Below are 9,825 nucleotides of genomic sequence, written 5' to 3'. Positions count from 1 at the left end.
ATACTATAGCCTCCATTGGTATACTATAGCCTCCATTGGTATACTATAGCCTCCATTGGTATACTATAGCCTCCATTGGTATACTATAGCGCATTTCGATATTATAGAGTCCATTGCTATACTAATTTATATTGGTGAACGATAGCGTCCATTGGGAAACTGACAATATTGTATACCAATGGACGCTATAGTGTACCAATTGAAGCAAAAGTATACCAATGTGCTAAAAGTATACCAATGCGCTAAAAGTATACCAATGCGCTAAAAGTATACCAATGGACGCTATAGTGTACCAATTGAAGCAAAAGTATACCAATGCGCTAAAAGTATACCAATGGACGCTATAGTGTACTTTGGCGTATTGGTTTACTTTAGCTTAAATTGGTACACTATATCTATTGTCTATTGATATACTTTGGCTGGAATGAGTTTACACTAACGTCCATTGGTATACCATAGCGTCTATTTGTTTACTATAACGTACGAGATATTAAAAACTTAAGTGTGCATAAGATATTATAGCGTGCATTTATTTACCATAACATTTATTTACTCGCGCCGTAGTGTTATTTATGTTTAAGTTTTCCATTTTCACACGTTGTTGTAAAGGTATGAGCAACTTTCTGGTTTTTAATACAGAAAACGAAACATGGACACATGGCTTTGGGATGGCTGATTTAAAAAGCGGGCGGCCTGTAGACGGAGACACCTTGTTTAACATTGCCTCTGTGACCAAGTCATTTACCATGGCTTTGCTGGCGATCCTGCTTAAAGAGAATAAGTATGACATATTAGTGGTATTAAATTTATATCAACACATACCACCTCAGATTATAAAATGTGTATGTATTTATAAATATATTGTCTAGTATCAAGTAAATGAAAGAAAATGTATGTACACATAGTTTTGAAAACATGCGGTAAGGTTTAAAACTCATTTGCAAAATTTCTTTTAAATAGTGGACCCGCTGATACTTTTAATATTCGCTTAACTCGTATTGTCATAAACGTCATTTTTAACAGGTACAATATACACATACCACATACTTTGATGACGTAGTGTGCTAAAAGAAGTCCGCTGTCGGACGTATAAGAAGTGTTTTGCAACATCTGCATTATCTTTGAAAATTCAAAATCGTCGGAAACCAAACATCATATACGAGCAAAGGTCTACCTGGTTATAAAACTAATGCAATGTTCAGGAAAAGTCTTTGCCATCTTTTGGGATTATCATTGTACCAAAAGTCTGCATTGCTTTATTAGCTCCGTGTAATACAGGCGTATACAAAGTCTAGTTCAGCTGTTTTTCTGTAATGTACGTTAAGCTATATGAGGGAAAAAACGAAAAGAAAAAGGAAATTTATGAGTGAAATTTTGTTTCATAGCTTCACACAGTCTTTTTCAAGAGCCATGACAGTTTAATGGTTGTTTATAATCAGGCATTTGTTGAAAATAAGTACTTTGATGTCATTATCTGTATAATTTAGAAACAAATTATATCAGTTCGCTTGCTACATAGGTCTGGTTCAATTGTTCTGTTTAGCATAGGCACGGTTCATAAACTACAGCGACCGATTAAATAGCATAGAACGTCTACATCACTGTCAATTAAATTCAGCTAATAACTGTATTGACAATGACAGTCCACGAAAGAAAGCATGGAACGTGGGAAAAAGCCTTGCTCTCAGTAAAAGCTTACAGTCGCCCATGTTATCAAGCTGTTTTGTTTTTTATCCCTATTATTTTGTAGCGAATACTCTGCATGTGGGATTAACATTGGCTACCCTGAACGTCTGTACTCGTTCGCTGAACCCAGTGCTTTTATAGCAGATACAATCTTTTTTCCAATAGTTATTATTATTATTAACACTATTATTATTAACACTATTTATTATTAACACTATTATTATTAACATTATTATTATTATTATTATTATTATTATTATTATTATTATTATTATCATCATTATTATTATTATTATTATTATTATTATTATTATTATTATCGTTATCATTATTATTATTATCATTATTATTATTATTACTTTTATTATCAATATTTAGTGTCGATGCTAACATCGCATATATTATTGGTGGGTTCGATCCCGAATAAAGGTATTTTATCATTGTTCTATAATATTAAGTTTTGAATTGTCGTACCAAATACTTTGATGTATTTATTTCTTTGTTTTTCATATGTCATGTTCGGTGTCCGAGTTTCTTTTCAAAAGGTATTGACAATGTTCTAATTGAATTTGCTAAACTTTGACCTGGTTTCTCGGTAAAGGGAGATGACTTCGTAGAAGATTTGTCAGCTAGACTGGCTCTTACCAACTAGTCGTGGGTCTAGTCTAGGTTTTACGGTTTTTTTTGTACGCTCATAAAGAACTTGTATTTCTCCGTCTGCTGATAGAGTTGGGATATCTTATCATAGAAGTACTTGGGGTTTACCTATAAGTTTATTACTATTCGTTTTATTGTAAAGTTTCCTCAAGTTAATGCATACTTTGATAAGATTTACCTTTTACTTTTTTTCTTTATTTAGGATTGTTGGGATACGAGTGAGGTTTGTGTACTTAAGCTGGTTTAAACCCCCGATAAATTTACACTTTACTGAACGTTCCAAGGCGGTACCTATCTATCCTTGATAAATATACCTAGTTTTTTTATATATAGTATGTATGCACTGTGTTGTTTGTGGAGTTTTGTGCTGTTCTTCCATGTTTCTTGTTTGTGATTTTATGTTGTATGTCTTTGGCGTTGACTCAGTCTATTAAACCGGGTTTATGTTAAAACTGTTTGCAACTTAGCTTGTTTCTGTAGCTTTTCGCATTAATATTGATACGCTATTGTTGAATTAATCTAGCTATTCTAATATTTATTAAACTTAAAATCAACGATACACAATTGCTTTGTTACAGATTACATTGGAAGACGACGGTATCCGATATTCTTGGCTCAGAGTATGGGTTCATTGACGACTATAGGACACGGGAGACAACTCTTCGAGACCTTTTGTCACATAGAACAGGCCTGGCCAACCCCGACATTGGGTTCATGGCTGGGTTTCCTCCATCCCTATCGAGGGAAGACATGTGCAAGTAATTACTCATCTTATAAATAATTATATCGAACAATGTTATATGTTTATAATATTAGACGTATTGTTTGCTGCAATTTTTTGTTTGTTAATAGTATAATTGTGTAATATTGCTATTACATATTATTATAATAAATCCATGAAATCACTTGAATGCTCAAAAACATGATGAGTCAGTCATAACGATCGTTTCTTCCTCATGAACTTTTATTGCAGACGGATGAGGTATCTCCCAGAGCAAATCCCTTTTAGGGACTCCTATATCTACAACAATTACTTGTACATGTTACTTGGTCACGTGGCAGAAAAGTTAGGTGGAGACACGTGGGAAAATCTTCTAATGTCACGAATTTTTGTACCCCTTGGAATGAAGTCAACTAAAATACTGAAGAAGACATCGGACGTGCTTGCCAGTGATATGGCGCATCCGTACATATACAAGGACAACTCGTTTGAAAACTCAACTTTAGATATTTATGAGTATGCTCCCTTATATGCTTTTATATAAACACTCACACAAACACGTTGAGCTTTCTTAAACACTTTTATATCTGTACGTTTTTGAGTAACATCTTCATCTGGCCCCAATCTCTCGAAACTTCTTAAGCTTAACAGGTATAAGTTGCTTATTTCAAACAGCCAAAATACATACTTATAGTGAAATTTGATGAATGAAAAATAGTTAATTGTGATAAACGTAACGATAATTCCTATTTAGAGGATTACAACTTTTAAAGGTGAATATAAAAAATATTAAAAAAATAAAAATAGTAGGTTTAGCTTAATCCTGTTATAGGGGACTTAAGAAGTTTCGAGAAATGGGGGCCAGTAGATAAATACACAATCTTAAAAAGGAAGTGACGTAAAATTCAACACTGCCGTTGTTTTTTTAAAATTTCATTTGGTATGTGCTACAAATATCTTATATATTTTACTGTATTCATTTATTTTTAAAACCACTAATACCCACTACTTAATATTTTCAAAGAAAAAACACTGGAGATACCCATTTAAAACGAATTTAATGTACTCCGTAACTTGGACGTATTAAAAAAACAATATGCGTATGTTTAAACTATTGATATGAAATTGAAATATTCAAACATTAACATGAACACAAACTAAAAGAAAGCGGTATTATGTGTCGCTGTTAAGGGGCGCAATGTCCCCTCCCCCTTTCCTAGAAAAGAGGTGTTGGAGGTGAATTTTGCGTATGGGTCCTGACAATTTTGTTCAACGTGGGAGCATGGTTCCTGTATTAATGCATTAGTCCACACTGGTAAAATATGGTACGGTGTGAAAACCCGGGGACGAATTCAAGCACAAAACGTGTGAATGACACGATACTGACTGACTCGCTCTGGTTAGAACATATTTGAGAATTCCTGGCCAATGAGCTCCGTTTGTTTACACCTGACTTGCAAGCAAGTGGCCCAGGTTCGATCCCAGACTGGTCAAATAGTGCCCTGAGCCTTTGATACATGTTTGCTTAAAATGTCTTTTGGGAGAAATGTTGATATTTTGACTATCTTCAGACTACATCCGGCAGAGCCAGCAGGAGCGATATTGTCGTCTGCAGAGGACATGGTGCTCTATTTACAGTTTGTTCTGAGCAATGGGAAAACAACGACTGGGGACCAGTTGGTAGACCCTATGCTTTTCAGAGAGGCTTTTTCAGGTACTTGATACTTTGCAGTTTTTTTATGTCGATGCTATCAAATGAAGCATTTGTATGTTAAACATGATTTTTGTAGATGGTTTTCAATTTGTAACATAGAGTCTGAGAATGACGCTTTCATTTCAGTTGCTTTACCTGTGGTTAGAGGGGACGTCATCGTGTCCAAACCGACTTTCCCCGTGTCTGACGTTGTAGGCGGATACGGATACGGATGGTTTGAGAGTAGTTATGATGGTATGCATTCAAACATTTATAAAGTGAATCTTTATGACAAAAGTTATTTAAGGCGAGTATTAAAAAACATATGAATTTTAAATTTAAAGTTTAATTGTCTTATCCTGCTTTTTCACTAGTTTTATTTCCAAAGTTTATCTGAAACAATTACCATCTTGTGGTATTTTTTTAAAGAATCGGTCTTGGTCTATAAAATAACTGCGTCGTTATTTGAAAACAAGATATTTTTAGGAACATCATTGTCATTAATTGACTTTTAAATGTCATGAAAATTTGCTATATAAACACACGAGAACTAGATGAGATTTTTTTTGACGTGCTGCACATGTTTTGAAAGAGTCTAAGGGGATTTGGACTTAAAAGACTTTTAAGTGTTCTCCTTATTTTATAAATTACTTTAGTTATGCTTATGGAAAAAAATGTCGAAATTGTACTTATTACATTTAAAGGCGGTATGCATGTTCATGCTCTTCCTAGGTAAAATAAAGTGCATTACGAATGACGAAAGGAAATATACAAGTACGTAATTTATCCGGTTTGATCCTTGTCTGTCACCCTGTTTTGGCCACCTTTCTTACTCCTTTAATAATGACCGTTATTCTTCCCTGCACATTTTGTTCATTTGACCTTCACGTCAACGCGCCGGTTAGTGCAATGGCACTGTGACTTTATAAGTATGTCACTTACGTGTTTATTGTGTTTGGTTAGGCCATGCTGAAAGAGGTAAAATGTTGCATTGGTATGCGTTTTGATATATTCAAATGAGTTGATATATCGTTTATTGTCAGTTCGAAACACATGCCGCTTGCCATTTTGACTGACGTTTTTTTCTCATGCAGTGTGTTTTAATAACCCACGCCTATCAAAGTTATAATATAGTCAATAGTTCGACAAAAATGGTGTCGAACTTTGAATCCTATGGCATTGTGTCGCATTTTCATTCCCTTCATTATGTAGTCTTGCTAACTGCTAAAGTCGCTGCGCAGTGGAAACAAACACATTGGTGGAAAATGCAACGAGTATAGATTAAACCACGCAAGGTAGTCATATTATGGTATGGAATATAATGTTGATTTTCCACGCGTCAATATTTCCATCAATGATTCGCCTGTATGGTACGAACACACGATAAAGCATCCATTATTTCAATAACACGTTGATCATTGGCATGTATATTTCCAGGCTACAGAGCGGTGTGGCACAGAGGAACCCTATGGGCTTACTACTCGATTGCCTGGTTGGTCCCAGAGCAAAATATAGGTAAAGAAGAGAAAAAGATAATCTACTTAATTACAATATTTACATTTATGAAGTTTACTTATCATAGACCCATATAACAAAAGGATACAAACTTACAGTCCATGAGCTAGATATGACTGTATAGACATACATTTTATATGATCATTTGAATATTCGTTTGAGTGTGAAGTATAATTAAAACACAATAATTTAGCAATATATCGAATGTTTACATAAAGGTAGTTTCAACTTGTTATACAACCCAAGTACGTGTATACATGTATATAAAACATTATTTTGAACATAAAAGTATAAAATATGCAATGTTACGATGAAAAATAACATGTTATATAAAGGAGAGATATATCTTCAACAAGTACATATTTGTTCAATTGACTAAGTATCATTATCATAATGCACCAGTCAAATGTAACCACGACCCCTCCCCCCCCCCCCAGGTGCGGGGAATAGCGGGGACTTTGACTTTCGGTTCAGCCAACCCCGGGTAAAATCCCCGCCCTGCGGAGACGAACTGGAAGTAAAATCCCCGCCATAATGCCCCCACACCCCAGGGACCCTAGGTAAGGATCTTTCCCCGCTAGAGTGCGAAGACAAAACCAGCGCATTCACCCGGCACTGCGGAGCCACCGGAAAGGTAAAAAGACGGCCTATTTCCCCGGCTATCCCCGGTATACCCCCGGACCTGAGGGGGGGGGGTAGTGGTTACAATTGACTGGTGCATAATTAAGACGTATACTCATTTAATTGCGAGATATGATCTACTATTGTAAATATTAAATCAAGACATGGTATCTCTGTTTGGCATTCACCTGATAAAATCTGAATAAAGTCGAAACGCGTTGTGGAACAGGGAGTAGACTCTTGTTTTAGTAAATCGTAATAATGACTTACTATCCCCTTATTAGGACTGAGAAACTCCTATTCGAAACATTGTTTCTACTAATTTAGAGTTTACATTGCTAAATTAGGACTTACTATATTCTAATTAGGACTTAGTATTTTCTAATTAGGAGACAGTATCTCTCAAAGATAATATCGACTGACGCACTATGATGTTTTAAATTGAATAACAGCAGTTACTTTACTTCAAAAGATATTAGAGAGAACAGTTAATATACTTTGGAGGTACCAAGAATCTTCTTTGACGCCATTCAAACTATATTTACTAGCTTTATTCGAGTTAAGGTCGATACGTTTTGTGAGTTCTATTGTTGACTGAAGGAATGAGTTGAATGTAAGTTGAAGAATTTAGGTTAGGGAATTCTAATTGTAAAGTTGTATCAATTTTCCACATTTATATATTTTTGTTTTTATAGAAAATAAAACACAATTTATAAACTTTATGTTGAGGGAATATAAAATGTAGTTGAATTAATAGAACTAATCGCCAGCATGATTAACTGTAGTAATTGTAAATTGCTATTTGCAGGGATATTTATTAGTACAAATGGAGGCATGTTTAAGGATGACCAGTACACATCATTGACTACAACCCTGTACTATCTGGCAGACTTATTACTGGACAAAGAACCATGGCTGAACTCTTCAACTTCCTGCTCTTTTCCCGAACCTTGGAAAAAAGTTTACAAGGTTGATTCGAGGCCACCGGAAATTTCTCCTTTCTTGCCGGACATTTCCGAGTATACCGGAACCTACGGAAATGAGTTTCAACCCGATGTTGTAGTAACTGTGAACGGAAATTCACAAACGCAGCTTAACTTCGAATCGGGAAGGTTCGGGGGAATTCTCTATTCAACCCAAGACAATGAACGCTTCTTGATGGAAATCACACAACCATGGGATCTTTATGTTCATTTTATGGATCATAACAACGTAACGATAAAACTAAACGTTATGTTTGTTCGCGAAGGTGGAAAAGTGACATCAATGATACTAAACATCGGAACGGATCTTAGATTTACAAAAGAGGTTTCTATTTTCGACGTTATATCTCGAAACACTAACAGAAGTTCTAGGTTATGTAGTTCAGTCTGGTTGGTAGTATTATTTTTAGGTACGTGCATCATGTGGCAACAGGAAATTGGAGTTTGGTTGAAATAAACGCACTTCGTTCTAAAAGCACTGAGGTTTGATACACAGATATCTATCTATTTTTCATTTGAAACACTTTGAAGAGTATAAAGGAAAGAAGTAATCTCTTAAAAAATAGTTTTAGTTGTAGTTAAAGTATTAATATTAATATTTATAATAGTGTTAGTATTGCTATATATACCAAATTTTACAGTGCTTATCTCATATTTACAATTAACTTTAAAGCGCTTATAAAACTACATACTTATGAGTTTATGAGGACCCTTATATTCAAACATAGTTAAATATGATAAAAATGATTATAGACGCTAACATATAGACACTTAATTGCTTAATTGCTAAACGTTTTCATCATTTAGTCTCTTAATCAGTAATTCAGTCCGAAGGACTCCACGCGTACTTTGACCAGGCAAATTGCGTCCATATCCCCGATAATTACATCAATTCCGCAATTTATTACTTATATTTACACCAATAGTGCAATATTTCATTCAAGAATTACTAAAAAAATACTTTATTTCATTTAAGAAAACCTTTCAGTACTCCTTTCTTTCCCATTCTGTAAATAGAACGACCCGACTGTTACCGGAAACGTTTTATCAAATGACGTCACGATAACGCGGGAAAAGATTAACCACTTAAAATCACTTTTAAATGTAAAATTGAAACACTTATGGCAACGATACATTTAACATATCATAATTTAACACTTTCTAAAATCTGTATTTGTATTTTACCGCACCTGCTGAAACTATACAAACATTAACAAAATCAAAGTTGTTCATGTATACTGTTATGCGATGAATTGCGATCCGAACATATCCGTAGATGTTGCGTTCATCAATCGATGAAAGGCAGTTTATTTAAGGAATGGAAGTTGAGAAGTAAATACATCAGTCTTACACCAGCTTGTTTTCCAATACAAAGTGGATTTCTTGTAGAGTATCAAATTTGACTTTCAAAGCAAAGAATAAAAAGGCATCCAAATTCTAATATTCTCCAAATTACCACAAAAATGAAGCGTTTTAAATTGTTAATTTCTTATTGACTTGAATAATTCTAAACTGTGATACGTTATACTAAATCTCAATCTTAGAAAGCATTTTCTAGTTCTAAAGTTCAAATTCAAGATTAAATGTTTACTTGTAAAGAAAGACCTACAAAACAATATACAAAATTCAATAATTAAATAAATGTTAAATAATCTGTGTGCTTTTTTTCGTTAAAACATTTTTGTTTGTTTTATTTTGTTTTCTTGTACACTTTGCATACGATTTATAAACTTATGTACAATAAACTTCTATAGCTGTATTTTATAGGTGAATTGTCTTTATATCAATTTACTCTGATATAATTTTCTCGAAGTGTATGTTTTGGTGAGGTGTACTGCGATAACAATTGAACCACTTTCAGGCCTAATTTGTGACTTTCTTATCTGTGCAGACGGTAGTACAGTGTTGTGTGTTAATTATGAAACAAGTTGTCATGGAACACATTCGTC

Source organism: Mya arenaria, chromosome 15, assembly GCF_026914265.1.
Source record: "Mya arenaria isolate MELC-2E11 chromosome 15, ASM2691426v1".
Taxonomy (NCBI): Eukaryota; Metazoa; Mollusca; class Bivalvia; order Myida; family Myidae; genus Mya; species Mya arenaria.
This window is presented reverse-complemented; position numbering follows the sequence as displayed.